The sequence below is a fragment of the Mizuhopecten yessoensis genome, unplaced genomic scaffold (assembly GCF_002113885.1).
Source record: "Mizuhopecten yessoensis strain PY_sf001 unplaced genomic scaffold, ASM211388v2 scaffold10919, whole genome shotgun sequence".
NCBI lineage: Eukaryota > Metazoa > Mollusca > Bivalvia > Pectinida > Pectinidae > Mizuhopecten > Mizuhopecten yessoensis.
Genome location: NW_018408787.1, coordinates 712572 through 725542, shown reverse-complemented (window position 1 = coordinate 725542; position 12971 = coordinate 712572). Strand labels below are relative to the sequence as shown.

The 12971-nt window shown below is 35.2% G+C and overlaps 1 protein-coding gene and 1 long non-coding RNA gene across 5 annotated transcripts in view; one reads left to right on the top strand and one right to left on the bottom strand.

Annotated features, from left to right (window-relative positions):
• The window catches only part of LOC110463629, a 3081-nt gene extending 1142 nt beyond the window's left edge, over positions 1 to 1939 (bottom strand). Inside the window, exons 1-2 of the long non-coding RNA XR_002464408.1 lie at positions 1878 to 1939; positions 809 to 943 (exon numbers count right to left, since the gene is read on the bottom strand). This is a non-coding gene — a long non-coding RNA (uncharacterized LOC110463629). The remainder of the gene's footprint in view (positions 1 to 808; positions 944 to 1877) is intronic.
• Positions 1940 to 6316: 4377 nt separating this feature from the next.
• LOC110463614 overlaps positions 6317 to 12971 on the top strand; it is a 29222-nt gene continuing 22567 nt past the window's right edge. For 2 of the 4 annotated variants that reach the window (XM_021518364.1, XM_021518360.1), the window contains exons 1-2: positions 6317 to 7203; positions 7765 to 7914. The gene's annotated coding sequence lies outside the window, so the exon portion shown is untranslated. The remainder of the gene's footprint in view (positions 7204 to 7764; positions 7915 to 12971) is intronic. The other 2 variants (XM_021518365.1, XM_021518363.1) reach the window with 1 other exon arrangement.

The window sequence follows — 12971 nt, the reverse complement described above, 5'->3', positions numbered from 1 at the left end:
TTTGTGCCTCCTCTATTTTTTGTCAAATTTCAAGGAAGCACTGTTTAAGTCAGGATCACTTCCTACCTAAGCGTTGTGAAAAAAAAGGAAAAAACATTAACTACATGTACCCAACCCTAATTCCTATTTTTGTTCAAACATGTAACTTTTTTGTTAAGCCTTTAACAAAATAAATAGCTCAGACTTACAATCTACATTTGACACTTGAGTTCAGTAATGGACAGATCAAATTATGGAATTTGTACCCGTAATCAATAATTGAAAAGGCAAGCTGATCAATTTTGAGTTATATTATCAAGTATTGGCCCATCACTAGTTACCATTAGATGTAAAAAAAAAAAATAAAGAGACAAACAAGAGGCCTAGAGGGCCTGAATCCCTCAACTGGATATTTAAACATCACGGGAATATATTCTGATTAAATACATCATGTACTGCAACTATAGGCTCTGTCTCTCAGCATATTGAAAGAGAATAATTTAAACACTTATCAATATTTCCCCCCTATTGGACCCCGATTCTCTGCCCCCATGAGGGTCACACCCTCTGTTTATACAAAATTGGGTCCCCTTTGACCAAGGATACTCTAACTCCAGGCCAATTGTAGTCAAAATCCACTGAGCTGTTCGACCTCAGGACAAGTGGACACCAAGGATGAAGCTTACCAAGTTTAAAAAGATTCATTCCCCGGTTCTTAGAAAATATCTAAAAGTTTACAGACAGGTGGTGACCTAAAAATAATTTACACATACCAGCATATAAACAGTTTCAAACATTATGAAATATGATACATTTTTATATGCACTACCTCCATTGTTCAGGAAATGCCTCTTCACTGTAGGAGTTGTTCAGGTATCAAGGAAGTAGACGGTCTGCTGTCAAAAACCAGTGATCAGGTTGGCAAACTGGCACTTCATAACACTTCATGCTGACCGAACCAGACCTACAACAATCATGTCATTGAGATTTCAGTAATATTTGCTAAATGTTGTACATAATGCACATGAAAAAAAATGATAACGACTTAAAACAAGTATTTCAAATTAACTTAAATCAAAGATATGTTTGATAATTGGTCAACAATATTGACATCCAATATCACTCAATATCCACTGTTCCCATGAACTATAGCTATAGATTTATCATCTCCTATATGAGACAAGTTTTAATATGACATCTGCAACAAATGCATATGGGCAGGCCAGGGTTATGCACATTTTCCTCGAATGAGGCATACTTGATTGGATCTGATGTCATCATCTAATAACAGTAGAAAATTTAAATCTTGATTTTTATGCTAATTTCAGGCGGTTAGTTTTAATTAGCTGATCACTGTATGCTGTTCTGAATATGAAATTTGCATCCACTTCTCAAATTTGTCAAAATTAATTATGAAGCATGAACAGGGAAAAAAATGCACATATGGTTCCGAGGTATTTGAAATCCTTACTGTAAATATTGAGATAAAAATCATATAAAACATAAGGGTATTGCTACTTTTTTGGTAGTAGACTACCCTTATTTTTTTATATGATTTTTATCTCAATTTACAGTCAGAATTTCAAACACTTGTGATTGGATACTTGATATCAAAGTTTTACATTCTACACAACGTATTAAACGTGTCGCAACCTTCCAAGACCGACTTGTCCCTTTGTCAAGCTATGACAGCACCAATATCAGTTCTGTATTTCAGACATGCATTTGTAACGAACCCCTGTGTGCAGGGTTAACATTTTGCCAGTTTCCAAATACTTGTGGGATTTCGTTATGGCCACGGCATCCTATAAATATGACGATTTTCTGCTACGATACAAACAATTTTGGCTCAAACATAAATAGATTACAGTTCAATTGCTGTCATAACCAAGACTTACCGCACTGTCGACTGCATTTTCCAAAATCTACTGCCACAATCGGGCATGTTTCCGGTTTAAGGGAGCGAGCATTATTTTCCGCGAATTTCGTTGGCGATTTAAGCGCCGGCTGTTTTAATGAGAACTAATTAAAATTCTAGAATTCATTCTAGAATTCATTCTAGAATTTTAGTTCCTCATTAAGACGACAAGCGGCGCTCCATCATAAACGATGTCGAAATCGCGATCGGTAAAAGTAGCATAGCATGGAATGAACACGCAATAGATTTGTAAACGGGTGAAACAATACAAATGAACATAGAATTAGATTCCAAACCAGAAGTAACTAATNTTAATGAGAACTAATTAAAATTCTAGAATTCATTCTAGAATTCATTCTAGAATTTTAGTTCCTCATTAAGACGACAAGCGGCGCTCCATCATAAACGATGTCGAAATCGCGATCGGTAAAAGTAGCATAGCATGGAATGAACACGCAATAGATTTGTAAACGGGTGAAACAATACAAATGAACATAGAATTAGATTCCAAACCAGAAGTAACTAATTCTATAACTTATCAACTAGAGAAATAATACAAATGTACATAGAATTAGATTCCAAACCAGAAGTAACTAATTCTATAACTTATCAACTAGGGAAATAATACAAATGTACATAGAATTAGATTCCAAACCAGAAGTAACTAATTCTATAAAAAATAATTATGGCGGTGATCCCCTTCCATATATATATATATATATATAACATCGTGTTTTCACGGGGTTCTGACAACAGCATGACAGCAAAACAAACAAAAGTCTTATACTATTACCACATACTTTCACACCTTATCTTATCTATAAAGTCAAGCCAATTATATTTAATGTAAACTCATATTAGCATAACAAGTCTACATCGGCGGCTGTATCACGGCGGACGTGAACCAAGTCCGCCCTGTGCTACGTCATTGAAGTGTATCAATACCCAGTGATGAGGTCACCCGTGTTATGCAAACATGAATGTCATTTTCGTCAATGAGTCTAAGAATACAGAATATTAATATTCCTTATAACCATAGGGTTAAAAAGACGTGATGAAAAAGATTATATACAAGTATATATGTTAGTCTTTGTTTCCCAATCATCTCTTTCTTTTATTCCTACAATGTGAGATTTTAAGTACAAAATCAAAGAAACCTTAGAATTATAGAATGACTAACAATATTATACGCAACTCGGGTGGTCGGGTACTCCCTCCGCGCCCTAACAGCCGAGCCAATGATAAAGATTAATATAAGTTAAAATAACCTGTTTCATAATTGTTGTAAATAAATAAAGTTTAGATTAATATTTACGCAGGCATGATCCACTGAATTCATTTAGCAGCCGTTAAGATAATTGAAATTTGAAATTATTCGTACATTTAGAGGTGTACTGGTTAATTTTAAATTAATAATACAATGGGCCTGTATTCTTGCCTATTTAATCTGGACGTGAGAACATGGATATCCCGCTGACATTTTTATCATGGAATTCATCACAGATTTCTTATTGAACAAATTGGTAAAAGTAACACCAATACTTGGTAAGGGAAATGACAAGAGAATAACCATTAGATCATTTTCAATATCAAGTTTGGTGTTCATCGAACTCACGGAAATTGAAAAATAGAAAATTCTTAAAGCAATCATACCCAAGGACAGATCTTAAATAATATCGCGCTGAAAAATTATAACTACATGTTGTCATGGAGAACCACTTGCAGATATAAAACTGTCCTATGTTAATTTGTTTACGTCCCTGTATAATCTATTCGTTCATATGTATGTTCAATGATTAAATACATGTTAATGTTAATTAAAACACAATATACCATCGTATGGACATTACAAATGTATGACTCTATACTGATCGATACAAATGTTTGGACTATATCTATATCAAATACAACAACTTATTGGTCTACAATATAATTTTGTCATTCCATGCCAAAGTAACATACTGACGACTTGTTACATCTGTATAGGGATTGGTTGTTGTCCAACCCACTGTTTTTTTTAAAACCAACGCGATCTCCGGAACTCATTACAAGATACAAGATACAAGAATTTTTATTTAGAGTCGTATATGTTGTAATGGAAACATTAGTTCTGTAGAGCTATTATTACAACAAACAAAGGTATAAAAACAGGATATATACATGTAAGACAACATGCAGAAAACAAACAGGCATATAGCAAGGTTTATACAATATACAGACAAGAAAAAAATATTAAATCACAGCATGCAGTAATTAAAAACAACTTGGCACGTACAGAACAAAGTATATGTAAAATTCTATATCAAAATTGATGCTGCACAAAAGATTCATGCCACATGCTCACAAACCAAGAAACCATGGTTCAGTATATACATAAATGCCAATATGGCATGAGTTAAAAATTGACCGAATATATGCAAAATGGCATAAATTAAAAGATGATTTGACAAGCATTGAGTAAGTCATACAATGTGTAAATAAGAGCACTAAGCAGAAAATGAAAGGAAGTAAAAGCATAGAAGCATGGTATCACAAAACATGGTATCACAAGACATGGTAAAAACTAAGTATAGAAATGATAAAGGATGGAAAACAAACAAGACTAGTTACATATGGTGCAGGAACACAACTGGCCGTCCCAAGTGTGCAGCAGTCTGCGAAAGCTCTGGTAATTTTTCTACTTTCCTCAGTTCATTCGGCAAACTGTTCCACACTTGGGCAGCCTCAAAGCGAAAGGACTTTTTTCCATACTTTGTTGTGTTAACTCTAGGTACCTGAATGGTGTTCTCTTGCCTGAAATTATATTCAACATTATTTTTAACAATCAAATCATTTAAAAATTCTGGAGCTAATCCATTTGAATTTTTAAAGACTTCTGTAGCCACAGTCTTCATTCTAACAACGTGTAAAAATGTGAGGTTGTTTCTGCGTAACATATCTATCACAGGTGAGGTAAAATCGTTTTCAATAAAACGCAGAGCTCTTTCCTGTATCTTTTCTATCTTACGAGTGTTTCTGAGGCTACAAAAATGTCAGGCTAGGGGGCAGTAATTGAAATGAAATGAAATAAAAGATTTAAAAATGGTGATCTTTCCTTTTTTGGTAAGATTATTTCCAATTCTTTTTTAAATAGCTAATTGTTTGGAGGCCTTTCTACAGATCTTAGATACATGGTCATCAGTATTAATACAGAGTCAATCTCCACACCTAGCAGAGTAACATTATTTTTATAATCAATTACCTGGTCTCCAATAGAAAAGGATTTAATATTGTCACAGGTTTTTTTCCCTATACATATGGCCTGAAATTTGCTAGGATTTGCTTTCATACCATTTGCTGAAACCAGTTTAGTAAAAATTTACTTTCTTTTTCTAGAGTATGTTAAAGGTTTGAAGAACAGTTGCTGATATATGCAAGGGTATTGTCATCAGCATAATTGTAAAAATCGCAGAAACGTAAAAATGTCATTAAGAAAAATGTTAAAAATCAGTGGGCCGACAACAGACCCCTGGGGAACTCCCTTCCTTAGCAGCTTCCAGTCGCCGACATCGGGGCCATATCTACCAGAGGACGCCATAGCACCACCACCACCACCACCCCACCACCACCACACCACCACCACCACCACCACCAGAGGACACGAACTCAAATTATCCGGAAACATTCATTCTTCACCGAACCGTGGATATATGGAACGGCCTGCCATCGGAGGTCGTAATGTCACGAACAGTCCGAGCATTTGAACTTAGCCTTGACCGTCATTTGGAGAACCAACCACTTGTATATAACCACAGGAAAGCCATCGAAGTCACACATACTAATGGTCATTGATTGAACTTTAACGAAAATATCACATTTAAACATTTAAAAATTGCGATATACAAGAGACACTCATATACGTACCAACATTTTTATTTTTGAACCACACTCATTCAATTCACAATGTTAGTGTAATATAATTACTTATCATTGAACATCTGTTCTCTATGGAACTGTGCAGCTATCTGTAATGGACTCGCAAAACAATACTCAGAAATCAGGTTATAAATATGTTTAGAATAAATCTGTGTATCTGTGTATTTGTGTATATCTAGCTAGAATAAGTCACTCTAAAGCGCTTTATAGTGCATAGATGTACAAATGTTACAATCAATACAATTAACCTAATCAATAACACTTTAAGGAAGTGGCAGAAGCTGCTTTATCAGGCGCTAGCTACTAGTGCTAAGCCTTCTAGATAATATCTCCCACTGTGTGTATGCCTGCGTGTGTGTTGGAGATGTATTGTGTACCCCTTTCTCATACTTGTTAAACATATATATACATGTGCATTTAAACTCTGTCATGAAATTATTTGGAAATGAAAACGAAACTAAAACGCTGCAGTTTCAAGAAAATGTAAAAGCGAAACAAGATATATTTGCTCGAAACCAGAGAAAGTCGGTCGATTTCCGGACGACAGTGATGGCGTGCAAGTGACGTTTGGCATTGTGATTTGTTCGGGCAGATACGCATATACACGTGCACATTGCATTAAATGATAATTATTAATTCAATGCATATGTTCATACGTTCATGCTTGTCTCTGACTAATAAATGCCTGTTCACTTCATACATGTATACGTGCTATTGACGATCTTCTGTTTTTCCAAACTTTCACTTATAAATGAAACCGAAAGTGAATACGATTTCATGGAATTCCTAAGCCCTACACCCCGAGTCTAACGGTAAAAACAACATGGCTACTACTCGGATGTACCCTTCTGATTTGCGATACACACACGACAGTGTCAGCTGCAGATTTTCGAATGGATTTTGCTTAGAGGAAACTTTTGAAAAAATACTTTATGATGAAGTAAGAATGTATGACTTGCCCTGCCTTGTTGCTATGCCCTACCAAGGCAAGTGGTTTGTAGTCAGGGGGAACAGGAGATTGTATATTTACAAACAACTGGAATCCGCTGGAAAGATTTCTAAAGTTGACGTTAAATGTGTGGCTTTTGAGTCCGATCTATTCTATCGTCAGTTCTCCACAGAAAACTCGGGTCGGTCTCTCCGTATTCGAAGTAGACCCTCCATGGAACAACATTTAACACAGATAGTTCGCACATGGGTCTCCAATGGTCAGAGAAGGAAACCCGTGTATGAGGCAATGCGAAGTATTTACAGCAACGATTCATTTTCATATCCATCCACTGTCACATATGAAAAACGCGTTCCACGAAGTACCGGAAGTACAATGTCTAGAAACACCTCAACGTACCCACCATACAACTACCACACGGCGTCCACCCACAACGACGAAGGTTTGTTTATACTTAAGGATATATGTTTAGTTAAATGATAAAATTTTATTTATTTATCGAGTAAGTATCGCGACTGTAACAGTAAGTAAAATGTAACTTTAGCTGAATATCTCGAATTTAGTGATGGTATCTCGAACTTTGTGTCACGAACTTTAAACTCATGTTAACGAAATTACGAAATATAATATATTTATCTTTTGTGAAATAGCCTGAAGACAATATCGTTAAACATAATGTTTTCACCGATTTCAAAACATATTCAGGTATACATAACACGTGATGGTACCACCCAGTCATTCTGAATTAACTGAAACGTCAGTTGAATACACACTGTCCTGTGCTTTTGAATTATGGCAGATTGTAACATTTTGTCATACTGGACAGTCTAAGTCTCCGAGTCAGGGCAAGGGGGAACTTGGCCTAACTTATACATTGCATGATAAATGAAACAGTGATATGCTTTTATTTAAAATATTGACCTCCGGCCAAAGAAAAATACATTTAAATCTAAGCCTAATTGTCGTTAATATTAAAGGTGACTATTTGACTGCTATTTGACAGGCACTTCGGTGGTGTGGTGCTGCTGTAAATGTTTTCTGGCTGTGTTGATGCTGTTGATGATGCTGCTGCTGCTGGCTGTCGGGAGTTTACACAGTCAGATATAGCTGGTGGACTGACTATTACCATGATGTGGAAACTGGGAAACCTAAGGTGCACAGATAGTTACCGTGCTGAGAAAGCATTAATGTGATTAAAATACTGACCTACCTGGTACATTAACCGGTGGTCGGGTGGCGCAGTGGATAGCGCACTTGCCTTTCACCAAGGCGGCCGGGGTGCGATTCCCCGATCGGTCGTGAAAAGGTTAAGGGTCACCTGCCCGACCACGTGGGTTTTCTCCAGGTACTCCGATTTCCTCCCACACTAAAAACCCATGCGCGCTAACATCCTGGACAACGATAGTTAATATAAGTTGAAATAACTTGTTTCAAAATTGTTGTAAAATAAATAAAGTTTATTTCATATATATATTTGTTTATACATTAACCGTTACCGTGGTGAGAATTTAATGTAAAACCCACAAAGTTGACACACCCGGGTAAATGTGTTCGCGTTATTACGACTTTCCAGTATTTTATCCTTACAAGTTACCTGTTGACACATACCTAGTGCATAAAGTGTCAGTGTCGAATAATTTGCACATCGCTTTACGCTTCATTGCACCTTTGATTAAAATCTTAATTACATACCGGTACTTGCGTCAATCACTAGTAAGTTGTGTAGATAATTCAAGCTTGCCGTTTGCGGCGATATGGGGTCTAACTCGTGTTATGTAAACCAATGATTTGAACAACATATACGTATTAAAAATGTGATGATAGTAGATTATTGCGAGGAAGTAATAATTGGTGACGTAATATATATGAAGTGTTGGCATTAATTACGGAGAAAGTCTTTATTGACATTTTAAATGAAAACCTCTTTACTTTTAAATGTATTAAAAAGTCAAGAGTTTGTCAAGTATGGAGGACGATGATAAGTGGCAGATATGTGTCTGTAGAACGACACAACTAATATAAATGGTAATGAATTAAGAACTTATCTGACCTATAAGTGTGAACCTGTCGTTAATCTTAAATGTAAAAGACAAGTTTTCGCGGATCGATATCTCTTGAAATTGAAAAGGGCAGACTTACTCAACATATAACCACTTTCAATAATAGATTATGTAAATTATGCATTAATAACGTTAAAAACGAATGTCATTTATATGCTACAATGATCTTCGAAGTGTTATTTTCTAGAGCATGTAGTATAAATCAGATCAATCTGTTTGAAATGTCCGAGCCATATATCTAAAAAAAAACAAGTGGAAAAGAGAGCAATGCGTTATAAAGTTTTCTGTATGCATTGCTAATCACGAAAGAAATTTACTGAATGGGTGAACTACAACCTGTACAAATGTAGGTAGGGGGCTGCCCAATCACGCTTGTGTGTCTTTCCTCCTAAACGCGTGTGGAACCTTTATCATTTGTATACTGCCATGCTATTTTAACAAAAGCTCAATGACAATGCAGACATATTTTTTTAACGTGTCTTTTAAGCAATTCATGGCTGGACACGTTTTATATAAATGATGTACTATTGTATTGTTACATTTGTAGCTGTATATTATGTGTTTGACACATAATTAAAAAAAAATATGCTAATTATGTTGTACAGATAAATACCTGTATACCATAACCAATAAAAGTCATAGGACAGGTGCGTCTTTCTAGAGTAGGAGCAATGCCTTATCTACAGATTTACCTCTGTTATTTGTCATACTATGTATACTGATTTCAGTAATAATGTCTGTACAGATCTTTACACACATACATGTTTGCACGACCTAACCCAGCATTTTGTCATAACAAGGGAGACAACGCTTGAACAATTAATACAGACTTTTTGTTACAACATAATTTCTTTCACAGTTATGCTTGCAATTGTAACCATGAATGTAAGTTATGAATGCCACTGATATATGAACAAAACCTCACCGGACAATAACATTTCCCTATTTGAAAACAGGATCTAGTATAAACGAAGACGACAACTAGTAAGGCGTTGACAGACCTGTCCCCAGCCCCGTCTCCTCGCTGCTCTATCATTGGTTTGCAGTCACATATGTTATATTGTATTTTGAGGTACGTCACTGCTATCCTACCGTTGGTGTCGGTAACAATGCGTACATGTGTAGTACCGTGTTACGTGTCGGAAATAACAGGTTTAACAAGTCTATGAATAGTTAAACATGGACATAACATACACGTTCACAACATTTACGTCACAAATCACCTACACAGGAAACTTACGAACTCAGGAAAAAGACGACTGAAACAAGCAATCGACACGACACAGGGGTCTACAATAGAACATTTATAAATTCTAAAGTTAATATTAAACAATTACTCAGTCAAATACTCGCTCTTTTTCTTAAAATGTTTTTTTTTTAACATTCACTGATCAGCAGGTAAATTATTCGACAAACGATGATAAAATCATGGAATCACAATTCCCAGTCGCTCTTGAAATAAGATGAATTAATTTCTAAAAATGGACGAAGCCATTGAGAACTTCCGTGAAGAAACCCCCATTAGTTATAATATTTTTAGCAAATTTAGATTGTTTTCTGTCAGATATGTATGATAGAACCAAACCAGCACGTTGAAATATGTTCGACTCCATGGCTTTTTATGCTTCACACATAAAATATTTTTTTACATGCACAAAGCTTTATATCAGTCTATTTCTTTTGACATCAGCGAGGGTCAAAAAAGAAAACTGACCATGCTTTTGTGACATCAGAGATAGTGAAAAAAGAAAACTGACCATGCTTAGTTGACATCAGAGATGGTATAGAAAGAAAATGACCATGATTTGATGACATCAGAGATGGTGTAGAAAGAAAACTAACCATGTTTTGTTGACATCAGAGATGGTGTAGAAAAACAACTGACCAATGCTTTTTGATATCAGAGATGATGAAGAAAGAAAACTAACCATGCTTTGTTGACATCAGAGATGGTGTAGAAAAACAACTGACCATGCTTTTTGATATCAGAGATGATGAAGAAAGAAAACTAACCATGCTTTGTTGACATCAGAGTTGGTGTAGAAAGAAAACTAACCATGCTTTGTTGACATCAGAGATGGTGAAGAAAGAAAACTAACCATGTTTTGTTGACATCAGAGATGGTGAAGAAAGAAAACTAACCATGGTTGTTGACATCAGAGATGGCATAGAAAGACAACTAACCATGTTTTGTTGACATCAGAGACGGTGAAGAAAGAAACTAAATGTAACCATGTTTTGTTGACATCAGAGATGGTGAAGAAGGAAAACCATGCTTTGTTGACATCTGAGATGGTGAAGAAGGAAAACTATCCATGCTTTATTGACATCAGAGATGGTATAGAAAGAAAATGACCATGATTTGATGACATCAGAGTTGGTGTAGAAAGAAAACTAACCATGTTTTGTTGACATCAGAGTTGGTGTAGAAAGAAAACTAACCATGTTTTGTTGACATCAGAGTTGGTGTAGAAAGAAAAAGACCATGATTTGATGACATCAGAGATGGTGTAGAAAGAACACTAACCATGTTTTGTTGACATCAGAGTTGGTGTAGAAAGAAAACTAACCATGTTTTGTTGACATCAGAGATGGTGTAGAAAATCAACTGACCATGCTTTTTGATATCAGAGATGATAAAGAAAGACCACTGACCATGATTTGTTAACATCAGAGATGGTGTAGAAAAACAACTGACCATGCTTTTTGATATCAGAGATGATGAAGAAAGAACACTAACCATGTTTTGTTGACATCAGAGTTGGTGTAGAAAGAAAACTAACCATGCTTTGTTGACATCAGAGATGGTGAAGAAAGAAAACTATCAATGTTTTGTTGACATCAGAGATGGTGAAGAAAGAAAACTAACCATGTTTTGTTGACATCAGAGTTGGTGTATAAAGAAAACTATCCATGGTTGTTGACATTGGAGTTTGTGAAGAAAGAAAACTAACCATGTTTTGTTGTTATGAGAGATGATGAATAAAGAAAACTTACCATGTTTTGTTGACATCAGAGATGATGAATAAAGAAAACTAACCATGTTTTGTTGTTATGAGAGATGATGAATAAAGAAAACTATCCATGGTTGTTGACATTGGAGTTTGTGTAGAAAGAAAACTAACCATGTTTTGTTGTTATGAGAGATGACGAATAAAGAAAACTGACCATGCTTTGTTGTTATGAGAGATGATGAATAAAGAAAACTAACCATGCTTTGTTGTTATGAGAAATGAAGATGAAGAAAACTGACCATGCTTTGTTGTTATGAAAGATTATGAATAAAGAAAACTAATCATGCTTTGTTGTTATGAGAGATGATGAATAAAGAAAACTAACCATGCTTTGTTGTTATGAGAAATGATGAATAAAGAAAACTAACCATGCTTTGTTGTTATGAGAGATGATGAATAAAGAAAACTAATCATGCTTTGATGACATCAAAGTTGATGTAGGAAGAAAACTAACTATGTTTTGTTGACATCATTGATGGTGTAGAAAGAAAACACATCAAGCTTTATTGACATCAGCGATAGTGTAGAACGAAAGCTGATGACGTGTTTATGATAGCTGGGATGGTGTAGAAAGAAAGCTGACAATACTAAACCACCAGCGATGGTTTAGAACTCCATTCGTAAGTGTCTCAATGAAGTAACTCACTGTGCTGTTTTTAAATTCATATGACTACAATAAACAGCTTGACGAACGACAGTATATCTGCATTGCCAAACACTTTCTCCCATCATCAACAAGACATATTAAAAACAATATCATCCTGATTTTGTCTTTATCTTAATCGTTTGAAGGTACGTCCGGTTTCAAATCATGACAGTGACACAATGAAATTTGGTATCGTCTTTGTACTTTAAACGGGAAATATTGCTTGTGTGATGCGATATGAGGACATAGATAAGAAAATTGATAACAAAGTTCTCGGAATAATGATAAATTTGGAATCCTCAGCTACATTTCCTGCTCGAAATGTTTAAGTTAAATATTTTATATTTGTACAAAATTGTACATGAGTTATTTCTGTTATATATTATAACAATATATTTCATTTTTGGAGCACAAGTTTTCCTTACTTCAGGAAATACACATAATATTTGCTTTAAGTTTAATACTGATTTCGTCTACAGTCATCTAAATA